The sequence below is a fragment of the Oncorhynchus keta genome, unplaced genomic scaffold (genome assembly GCF_023373465.1).
Source record: "Oncorhynchus keta strain PuntledgeMale-10-30-2019 unplaced genomic scaffold, Oket_V2 Un_scaffold_938_pilon_pilon, whole genome shotgun sequence".
NCBI classification, from domain to species: Eukaryota; Metazoa; Chordata; class Actinopteri; order Salmoniformes; family Salmonidae; genus Oncorhynchus; species Oncorhynchus keta.
In genome coordinates, this window is record NW_026291017.1 from 287,645 (window position 1) to 300,074 (window position 12,430).

A 12,430-nucleotide genomic window follows, 5' to 3' on the forward strand; every position below is an offset into this window, starting at 1 on the left:
AACGGCCTATTTACCCTGTTCCATTTGACTGCGCAACCCACTGTCTCATCAGCCCAGCCAGGCAATTTATAAACATGATCTAGATATTATCTCACATTTCTTTTAGATTAACATTTAGTTAAACAGCTGAGATTTGTATTAACCTTAATGTCTGTCTCTCCGACATTTGCAAAATTGTTTCAATATTGAAATCCGATCTCCAGCTGTCGCATAGTAACGAACATGTCGGGATGAGACAGACAGGCAGGCACCTTCTCTTAGCTAGTTGAAATCAAGAATCAGCATAATTCTTATGTTTAAACAACCCAATAAAAAGAACGACCAGGCGGCTTCAGTAGCAACTCTTGATTTATGTCGGGACTATATCTTGTGGATGAATATGAATAAATTAATCAAATTATAAGTTTGTATTAAAATATGTAAATCATTATTTTAATATGTTGGTAACCCATTTAAGTGATAATGCCCTCGAAGCTGGTGTTGGAACATATGACCTTTATTTATTTAGGCAAGTCAGGGAACAGTGGGTTCAGGGGCAGAACAACAGATTTTTACCTTGTCAGCTCGGGGATTTGATCCAGCAACCTTTCGGTTACTGGCCCAACGCTCTAACCACTAGGCTACCTGCTGCCCCAAAACATGTATCAGAAGTTGAATTATGATGTGGCTGGAGAAACCTTTCTTCTTAAGTCCAATATCTTGAAAACTTGACTGCTGACATTCAAAACATTTTGGGACAGTATTAACAGTGGACTAATGAAAAAAAAAAAAGACCAAAATATAATTTGAGTGAAATTCCCCTTTAATGTCAAATGCCCAAGTACAGTGAAATGCCTTTCTTGCAAGCTCTAAACCAGAAAATGCAGTAATCAATATCAATTTAGTAGGTCCTTTAGTGGTCCTTCTGTAGCTCAGTTGGTAGAGCATGGCGCTTGTAACGCCAGGGTAGTGGGTTCGATTCCCGGGACCACCCATACGTAGAATGTATGCACACATGACTGTAAGTCGCTTTGGATAAAAGCGTCCGCTAAATGGCATATATTATTATTATATTATATTATTATATATTATTATATTATTATTATTATATTATATTAGTATTAAAAATAACATAAGGTATACCAAAAACACATGTGAAATAAGAACACAAGAAGTAAGCTATATACAGGGTGAGTTCCAATACCATATTTACAATGTGCAGGGATACTGGAATGATAGAGATAGATATGTATAGGGTGTGACAAACCTCTTCAAGGTTAGGAGCGTTTGTCACACATTAAGTGGTAAACTGTCACCAAATCACCCAAGAATGAGAGTTATTTCGAACAGGACAGTACCTGTGTGTTTGTTTCTCCGTTCTGGTCCACCCAGGCCATAGGCGAGGTCAAGGATAGCAGGGTTCAGTACACGAATCGGGTTCTCGGTAGGTCCAAAACAGTCCAGCTCATACACGGTAAATCCAGCCAATCTCTATTGTCTCTTTCTCTATTCTTCATAGATCTTTCCAGCACTCTCTCTCCCTCTTCCTGGTTTTTCTTGACCCTTTATCTGTGGGTCGGCTCCACCTTCTGAGGGTTCCCCTTGCTTCTGGGACTTGTAGTTTTGGCAGTCGGCCATTTTGTGATCTGTAGTTCTGATTGGGGTGGCCATTTTAGTGATCGGGCAGAGCCCTTTTATTAGTTCTGCTCTCACATATCTGCCATTTATCACTCAACCCCCTTCTTTGCCACACATCTCTCCCCTAGATCCGCCCCCGATCCGCCTCTTTCTCAACGACTGAGAAGTTGGTTTCCCGTGGTTCCAGCTTCCTGCTTAAACACAGGATGGGGTGTTCCACCCTTTCTACCTCTTGGGATAGCATTGCTCCCAAGCCGACCTCTGAGGCATCCGTCTGAACCACAAACTCTCTCTCAAAGTCTGGTACCACCAGCACTGGATTACAGCAGAGAGCCTCCTGTAACGTCCTAAATGCTGTGGTGGCCCTTTCATCCCATTTGACCATGTTTGGCCCTCTGGCTCTAGTCATGTCGGTAAGTGGGGCGGCCACTGTGGTATAACTTGGGATGAACTTCCGGTAGTAACCGGTAAGCCCTAGGAACCTGCTTCTTATTTACTGGTTTCGGCCATTCTCTAATTGCCTTCACCTTCTTACGTTGGGGTTTGATTAACCCTCTTCCCACAGTGTATCCCAGATACTCTGTTTCCTCTAATCCCACATAACACTTGGCAGGGTTCGCCATGAGAGTCTAACACTGCCTGTACCCGGGGTAAGTGGGATTCCGAATCAGGGCTGCAGAACCCCACGTCATCTAAATAAGCTGCGGCGTATGCTTTGTGCGGTTTTAGGACATTGTCCATGAGCCGTTGAAAGGTGTCTGGGACCCCGTGTAAGCCGAATGGCATGACGGTGTATTGAAACAAACCGTCAGGTGTTGCAAAGGCTGTCTTTTCTTTGGCCCTGGGGTCAGAGGAATTTGCCAGTACCCTTTTGTCAGGTCAAGGGTCGTAATGTACCGAGCATTACCAATTTTCTCCAGTAGTTCATCTACTCGGGGCATGGGGTAGGCATCAAACTTGGAGATTTAATTTACCTTCCGAAAGTCATTACAGAACTGCAAAGAACCATCGGGCTTGGAGACCATCACAATTGGGCTAGACCACTCACTATGACTCTTCGATCACTCCAGCTGTCAACATTTTCTCCGTCTCTGCTCTAATCGCGGCCTGTCGAGCCTCGGGTACCCGATATGGCCTCATGCTCACTTTTCTCCCTGGTAGGGAAACGATATCATGAGCCGTAACCTCAGTTCGGCCAGGTATCTCTGAAAACACATCTCTGTTTTTCTGAATCAGGGTCTTTACTTCCTGTACTTGTGCTGGGGACAGAGTGGGTGAAATATTTACTTCGGCTGTCTCCTGAGTGTGTGTGGGGCTCTATGACACTAGTATACGGGGTGGATTGGTGCTCCCAGGTTTCCCGGGCGATGTCTAAGATTCCCTGGGGATGCCTGCCATATACCAGCTCAAAGGGAGAAAACCCCAGCGAAGCTTGAGGAACCTCTCTAATGGCAAACATTAGATACGGCAATATGCAATCCCAGTTTTTCCCATCCTTATCGATTACCTTCCTGAGCATTGACTTCAGGGTCCGGTTGAATCTCTCAACCAGCCCGTCCGTCTGAGGATGGTAAACCGATGTCCTCAACTGTTTCACCTGCCACAGTTGACAAAGGTCCGCCATAAGGCGGGACATAAAGGGGGTCCCCTGGTCAGTAAGGATCTCCTTTGGAACCCCTACCCTGGTGAACAAGAGCACTAATTCCTTTGCAATATTTTTGGAAGCCATCGTCCGAAGGGGAGTGGCTTCTGGGTAGCGAGTGGCATAATCTAGAATGACCAGAATGTATTGGTGCCCTCTGGCGGATTTGGGTAGTGGGCCCACTATATCCATCGCTATCCTCTCAAATGGCGTTTCGATTATGGGGAGTGTCACAAACGGGCTTCTAACAGCTGGTCGGGGAGCTGTTAACTGGCACTCCGGGCACTCTCCACAATGCCGAGCCACTTCAGCCTGAATTCCTGGCCAGTAAAACCTCCTTACAATCCGGTCTCGGGTTTTATCGATACCAAGGTGTCTACCCAGAATGTGCCCATGAGCTAGATACAGTACTGTCCTCCGGTACCGGGTGGGGACCAACAACTGTTCCACCACATCAACCCCTATTTTCGAGACTCTGTACACCAAACCCTTTTTCATGATGAAGTGGGGAAAACTATTAGCTATCATCCCATCATTTATGGGAGTACCATCTACGACCTGCACGTCTGCTCTGGCTTGCTGCAGGGTTGGATCCTGGTTTTGGGTCGTCCCGAAATTAGTCAAGGACCCTGCCAGGTCTGCTGGTTCTAGATCGTCGTCCTCTGTATTCAGATCGACCCCAGCCCCACTCATACCGGGCTGTTCGTTATCAACCAGGTTTGCCACTTGATCCTCCTCCTCCCCTACTAGCACCTGTGATGTTGGCCCATGGGAGACCTCTTTTCTTGGCTTTGGTTGAAGGCCCCATGCTTCTTCCTGCTTGGTCAGGGTTGTTGGCTTCTCAAATATGCCATTCTTTTGGCCTAACTTCGCAAAGTTAGGAAAGTATCGAGCAGACCGTCCTCTGTTTGTATGCTCACTAAGGCCGTGGGGTACAGACAGATATCTCCATGAATGCATGTAACACTGATATCCTGTCTTGTATCCAGGTTATGATTCGGCACTAGGCTTGCAACGACCAGGGTTAGCATACTGCCGGAATCCAGCAGTGCTTCAACCTCTTTCCCTTCAACCTTCACCCTGCACATATGTTTGTTTCTTGATCTTTCAAGTACAGTGGTTACAACAGGACATGCATACCATATATTATCATTTTCACCGAGGTTACATTGCATTGGCTCTTCTTTAATAGGGCAGTAGGCTGCAATATGTCCCGGTTGATTACAATTGTAACAGATAATAGGGGTTCGGGGGGAGACCCCCTCGACACCTGGTCCCGGTTTCCGTTTTTTCCCTTAGTGTCTCGGCCTGATTCTGATTCTTTCCTCATGGCCTCACGCTGCTCTCTTCCCCCTCCATATGTTGGGACAGCCTTACCCTGTCCGCTGGTTCGCCCAGGTCTGGGGAACGGGAATCTTTCCTTCTGTGTATGCTCAGCTGTTCCTGCCGTACAATACCATTCAACCAGGCCCACGAGATGGTTGGCGGAAAGTACCTCGTTCTGGCCAACCCATCATCTCACTTATTGGGGTAGACCTCGCTGAAACTGGTTGAGTGCGATGGTCTCGACGATCTCGACGGATGACCGGGTCTCTGGTCGCAACCATTTCCGTGCCAGGTGAATCAAGTCGAACATCTGTGTTCGTGGGGGTTGTCCAGGTCGGTAGGACCACTGGTGGATGCGGTGTGCCCTCACGGTATTGGTCACTCCCAGTCTAGTCAGAATCTCTGCCTTTCGTTTATTGTAATCCTGTGCATCTTTCAACTCCAGGTCGAAATACACTTTTTGAGCGTCCCCTGCCAGGTATGGTGCCAGAAGCCCTGCCCATTCTTCTTTTGGCCACTTCTACCTCTCTGCCGTCCTTTCGAAGGTGGTAAGATATGCTTCCACATCATCCTGTGCTGTCATTTTTTTAAGAAAATGATTGGCCCGCCTCTGGGTATTTGCAGCTGGTAATTGAGCCCCAATTTGGTCCGCTAGCCCCTTTAGGCCTTCTCTTAACTCCCGGGTGTTTCTCTCTTGCTCTTCTGTGAGCAGCTGGTTGGTGCGGTGCTGGATCTGTAACGTGTCCTGATACATTCGCATTGCATCCTGATGAACTATTTGTTGAGCTCTAGTTGCCTCTTGTTGGGCGGCCGCCGCTTGTAACAGGGCCTGTATGGCTCCCCTCCATACTAATTTTCCTGAGAAACTGTCCTAACCAAACAAAGCCACAAAAAAAACCTGACTCCCCTTTGGAGTGCAAACTGAACATTTTTATTTTTATTCTACCTAACCAGGGGTATGGTTAGTCCATTACCCGCATTCTCCACCATGTGTGGCAAACCTCTTCAAGGTTAGGAGCGTTTGTCACAAATTAAGTGGTAAACTGTCACCAAATCACCCAAGAATGGGAGTTCTTTCGAACAGGACAGTACCTGTGTGTTTGTTTCTCCGTCCTGGTCCACCCAGGCCGTAGGCGAGGTCAAGGATAGCAGGGTTCGGTACACGAATCGGGTTCTCAGTAGGTCCAGGTCCAAACACCAACAGGTAAGTCCAAAACAGTCCAGCTCATACATGGTAAATCCAGCCAATCTCTAAAATGGGGTGGCCATTTTAGTGATCGGGCAGAGCCCGTTTATTAGATCTGCTCTCACATATCTGCCATTTTTCACTCAACCCCCTTCTTTGCCACAAGGGGTAAGGTGACTAGGCATCAGGATATATGATAAACAGAGTAGCAGCAACGTATATGATGATTATATGTCAGTGTGTGTGTGTGTAGAGTCAGTATAAATGTGTGTGCATGTTTTGGGCTCCAGAGTGGTGAAGCGGTCTAAGGCACTGCATCTCAGTGCTAGAGGCGTCACTAGAGACCCTGGTTTGATTCCAGGCTGCATCACAACCAGCTGTGATTTGGAGTCCGACAATTGTCCCAGTATTGTTTTGACCAGGGAAGGCCATCATTGTAAATAAGAATTTGTTCTTTAACTCACTTTCCTAGTTAAATACATTTTTTGTTTTATGTTGTGTGTGTGAGTGAGTGAGTGAGTGAGTGAGTGAGTGAGTGAGTGAGTGAATGAATAGGGATTGGTGCTGGGGTTGCCTCCTCACCTTACACTTTTCCCCAAAAATATTTTATGTACATTTCTATGGCTGATTATCCGTGTAGTCACAGCTAAGGGACTGTCTTAAAAGCAGTAGTAGTGCGAGGATAAACCCCCCTCCCTGCAAAAAAAGTACAACCGGTGTTGTGATAATTGCTTGTTTGCTCTATAACCGGTTACTTAAATCGGCCTTGCGACCGTGATATATAGGCTTAAAGGCCAAGACAATGAGACAGTGACAGAATAAATTCAACCACACTTTTTTATAAATCACAAAACCAGATAGCAACCTCTGTCCAGTGAAGTCCACAAAGTATATTGCATAAAAAAAAATTAAAAGTTGGTCACATACACATATTTAGCGGATGTGATTGCCATTGTCCATTTTTTAAATTAATGTTTGGTCAATTTTGGGGGGAAAGTCTGGCTTCCCTTGACATCCATGAATACACGCCACTGCTTAAAGTGCCATTAAAATGTAGTGTTAACTGAAAAACTTAAATAGGTTTGTAACCAAATGAAAGAGAACTCAACCCAACTGAAATACATTCAGGGACCTCTACTCTCCCATCCAATTAATTTAATATCATATGTAAAAAAATAAAAACATTAAAAAAAAGTTTATTTCTAAGTGTATTCACAGCTAAGGGACTGTCTTAAAAGGGCAATTGAAACCTAGTGTTAACAAAAAGACTTAAATAGATTTCTTACCACATGACTTTCTTTTTTTTTTTTACTTTGGCTGTTTCCAATTAATAAAATGTTTTAATATGTTAAAAAAAAATACTTCCTTAAAACATATATAGCTTCAACCCCATATAGCTTGCATGAATACTACAACCAACTGTTATTGATTCAGGGACCTCGTCTGTACAATCTATGGAAATGACAGTTGTATTTTTGAACTTTGGCTATTTTCAATTAATTTAATATCAGAATATGCCAAATACACTTCCTTAATACAGCAATAGCTTCTGCTGTATATCACTTGCATGAAAACAACCAATTGTCATTGGTTTAGGGACCACTTCCCTCCCATCTACGGCAATTACTTTTTAAAAATGTTTTACTTTGGCTATTTTAAATTAATTTTAGTATATGTAAAAAAAAATATTAAAAAACTTACTAAAAACATAAATACCGTCCACCCCATATGACTGTTATTGATTGGGAGGCCATGACTGTACGATCTACTGCAATTCCTTACATTTTTTGACACCGGCTATTATTTCTATAAATTTAAATGTACTTTACATAAAAAAAATACTTCCTTAAAACTTCAGTAGCTTCCACCCAATATGACATTAATGAATACAACCAACTGTTATTGCTTCAGGGACCTCTTCCCTCCAATCCACGATCCTTACTCACGTCCAGTCTTTCAGGTCTGCAGCAGCCCATGCAGCCAGCCAGGCCCATTCCCAGGGGGCAACCAGACTTCTTTCCCAGGTTACCCTACCTTGGAAAGCTAGTGGTCCTCCAGAACCTTCCGCGATGGCCATTGAGCTAGTACATACAGAGGCGAGTAGACCTCCCCCAGAATCCAGCAGCCAGTGGGCCAGAACCCCTGACGCTAGCGGACCTCAGCCAGAACATTTTCTAGTGGCCAGAGAGCCTGTTCCATATCCATTCCTGTTTCTGTGGCAATTGTTGTTAAAGGAAAATAACATTACATGTGTGTTACATTCATATATTCACTGTCAAAACTATTTGGGGGTACATGAAAACCAGGGACAGAATGTAGCCTGTCACACACACACACACACACACACACACACACACACACACACACACACACACACACACACACACACACACACACACACACACACACACCAATGAGTATAAGGAAAGCCAGTGGATGGACAGAAGGGCAGGTGAAAGGTCAGGGTTCATGACCCCTGGGGACTGAGGTTAAAGGGGGTGTCAGTGGTTCAATGGGACATGGGTGCAAGATGCTGCATTATGATGCATTTATTTTTACCTGTGCGTGTGCGTGTGTGGACGTGTTTAACTAACAAGAATAGTAAACAACAACAAAACATGGACCAACTGGGGACGTTTTGTTGGTCCCCACATGGTCAAATGCTATTTCTAGGGGGTTTAGGGTTAGAATTAGAATTAGTGGGTCAGGGTACAGGTTAGGTTTAGGGATGGATAGGATTTTGAATGGGACTGAATTGTTGGTTAGCTGTACATATCTTTCTCTCTCTCAAATCCCTGAGCTGACAAGGTAAAAATCTGTTGTTCTTCAGTTAACCCACTGTTCCTAGGCTGTCATTGAAAATAAGAATTTGTTCTTAACTGACTTGCCTGGTTTACTGTTTTTTTCAATTGCTAAAACACAATTTCTGAAACCTTGCTCCATTTCCTGAAAACATTAAACACAAAACCTCATCTTCAAGCACTATTTACATAACCTCTGACTCCTCTCGCAAAATTAAACATTAGCCTCAAAACAGTTTTACCTGTGTTCAAAATCAAACACTGCTCTCAAATCATAAACAAAGTGATCAAAATGATATACACTCTTAAGCGGTCAGTAAACAATACACTGAAAAATAGAAAACACATTGTTCAAAACATACTATTCACAGGGAGAAGTACATTTTTAATCTAAAAAAATATTCATATTTTTCCGTCATTGTCTTTTGATGAATGAAAATATGTTCTATCATAGTAGCTCAAAATTGATCAGAAATTACTACTCTGCTTTGCTCTTTCCAATTTCGTTTTTTGTGCTTCCTCCTCCTTGTACCCCTATTTTTACAGTACTGTACCCTGCATCTCACAAACTTGGAATTTGTCTCTGTGATACTGTAATTATTGTTCTTTATTGAAATGAACCTGCAACCAGTCAAAATCTATTGAGCAGTCAGTACTGTTAATAAATGGAAAGCACAATGTTCAGGGCCATACAATTTGTCCATTGTACAGTATACAGCCTACAATGCACTGTACTACAGTATACAATACTAACAGGGACAAAAATCACGGTCAACACGGTCAATTGTGTAAATGCTCACACTGTCGATTCCCTGGAAGTGTGTGTTGTCTTGTATCACTCGTTCCTGGATTTCTCTGAGTCGTATTGCATTATCTTGAAGGACCATGCCAACTATAACGGCCTCTTGCTCCCAAGTGAATATAGCTGTCCTTCCACCTGCATGTGGCTGCCTTGCAATTCTACAAAAAGTAGTTGTGCAGTTACAAAACATATTCATGCAGTACAATACATACAGTGATTAACTTTACAAATGTCTATTGAAACAGCTGCATATAAATGTATTTGATTGTTGCCACTTGTGTTTACAGGTATGGATGACATGTGCATTAGAGTGCAGAATGTGTTTTGAGAATGAGAATGTGTTTAGAGTTTTGCTGAAAAGTCTAAGTGAGATCTGCAAATTGTGTTTTACCATGTGAAATGGTTTAAGGTATTGACACAGACTGCATAATTAGCTAAATGTCCAGGCAACTGAGAACTTTGTTCAGCCAATGGGTTTTAGTGTTTTAGCAATTGAGAAAAACTGTTTAAAAAAAATGAAAGTCTACACCTGTTGTTTATGAAGCATTTTATTTGAGCGTTGGGGTGTGTTTGTGGGTCTAAGTGTGTGTGTTGGGGACAGGTGCCCAAAGCCAAACAGTGGATGGATCACCGTCACCCAGACCTCTATTTATACTGGGCCATACAACAGAGTGACTGTTGCTCTTATCTTTCTGACCCATTTTCTCCTTACTTATCTTTAACATGGAATGCATGTGAATGACTTCTCTGTCTGAAGGCTGAAGCCTTAGTACCTCAGTGTGAATAACTGAAAGTGACTGACTGTACAATATTAACAACCCAGACCGGAAACTGAAGGTCAAACCACAAGCCTTCTCACTTTGTTTTAGACAGTAGGTGCAAGTTGCCTCTCAAACCTGATCTTAGGTCAGTTTTGTGTTTTCTCCCTAACGATTATGGCTATAGGATTTGTGGAGGGTAGGTTGATCTTAGATCTGTGCCTAAGGGCACATTGATTTAACTCAGAGACGGGAAGTGATTAGTTTAGGGGTCAGAGTTCAGACTGTCGAACATGGCTCTGAGTGATAAACCTGAGTTTACTGTAGCCCCAACGTGTATCAGGGATACAGCTATTTTCAACCTAGCTTCCTTTTCTGCTGAAAACCTGGATGTGGGAACTCTGTTCAAGCGTTTCTCTTACGCCTGCTATGTTTGGTTAACTTTATTGTGACTCCTGCCGGTCTGTCATCAAACTGGTTCCCAAATGTTTCCTCGCTGTCCGTGACCCAGCCAAAGTCTTTCAGGAACATATTCAGATTTCGGTCAACTAACTAGTTTAAATGTGACCCAAAGGAAAACGTTAATGGCCCACAAGTAGGTCCCTGGCCCACCCACTTCCACTATTACTGTTGAATAGTCATGCGAGCAGATTAAATGAACATGTCCGCCCACGTGTTCTCGCACACCCCGAGAGCTTCTGGTCAGCGGGGTGGTGGCACCGGGATCCTCATCTCTCCCAAGTGGTCTTTCTCTCTTTCTCCCCTTACCCATCTGTCTATTGCCTCCTTTGAATTCCATGCTGTCACAGTTACCAGCCCTTTCAAGCTTAACATCCTTATCATTTATCGCCCTCCAGGTTCCCTTGGAGAGTTCATCAATGAGCTTGATGCCTTGATAAGCTCCTTTCCTGAGGACGGCTCACCTTTCACAGTTCTGGGCGACTTTAACCTCCCCACGTCTACCTTTGACTCATTCCTCTCTGCCTCCTTCTTTCCACTCCTCTCCTCTTTTGACCTCACCCTCTCACCTTCCCCCCTACTCACAAGGCAGGCAATACGCTTGACCTCATCTTTACTAGATGCTGTTCTTCCACTAACCTCATTGCAACTCCCTCCAAGTCTCCGACCACTACCTTGTATCCTTTTCCCTCTCGCTCTCATCCAACACTTCCCACACTGCCCCTACTCGGATGGTATCGCGCCGTCCCAACCTTCGCTCTCTCTCCCCGCTACTCTCTCCTCTTCCATCCTATCTTCTCTTCCCTCTGCTCAAACTTTCTCCAACCTATCTCCTGATTCTGCCTCCTCAACCCTCCTCTCCTCCCTTACTGCATCCTTTGACTCCCTATGTCCCCTATCCTCCAGGCCGGCTCGGTCCTCCCCTCCCGCTCCGTGGCTCGACGACTCATTGCGAGCTCACAGAACAGGGCTCCGGGCAGCCGAGCGGAAATGGAGGAAAACTCGCCTCCCCTGCGGACCTGGCATCCTTTCACTCCCTCCTCTCTACATTTTCCTCCTCTGTCTCTGCTGCTAAAGCCACTTTCTACCATTCTAAGTTCCAAGCATCTGCCTCTAACCCTAGGAAGCTCTTTGCCACCTTCTCCTCCCTCCTGAATCCTCCCCCCTCCCTCCTCCTCTCTGCAGATGACTTCGTCAACCATTTTGAAAAGAAGGTCGATGACATCCGATCCTCGCTTGCTAAGTCAAACGACACCGCTGGTTCTGCTCACACTGCCCTACCCTATGCTCTGACCTCTTTCTCCCCTCTCTCTCCAGATGAAATCTCGCGTCTTGTGACGGCCGGCCGCCCAACAACCTGCCCGCTTGACCCTATCCCCTCCTCTCTTCTCCAGACCATTTCCGGAGACCTTCTCCCTTACCTCACCTCGCTCATCAACTCATCCCTGACCGCTGGCTACGTCCCTCCCGTCTTCAAGAGAGCGAGAGTTGCACCCCTTCTGAAAAACCTACACTCGATCCCTCCGATGTCAACAACTACAGACCAGTATCCCTTCTCTCTTTTCTCTCCAAAACTCTTGAGCGTGCCGTCCTTGGCCAGCTCTACCGCTATCTCTCTCAGAATGACCTTCTTGATCCAAATCAGTCAGGTTTCAAGACTAGTCATTCAACTGAGACTGCTCTTCTCTGTATCACGGAGGCGCTCCGCACTGCTAAAGCTAACTCTCTCTCCTCTGCTCTCATCCTTCTAGACCTATCGGCTGCCTTCGATACTGTGAACCATCAGATCCTCCTCTCCACCCTCTCCGAGTTGGGCATCTCCGGCGCGGCCCACGCTTG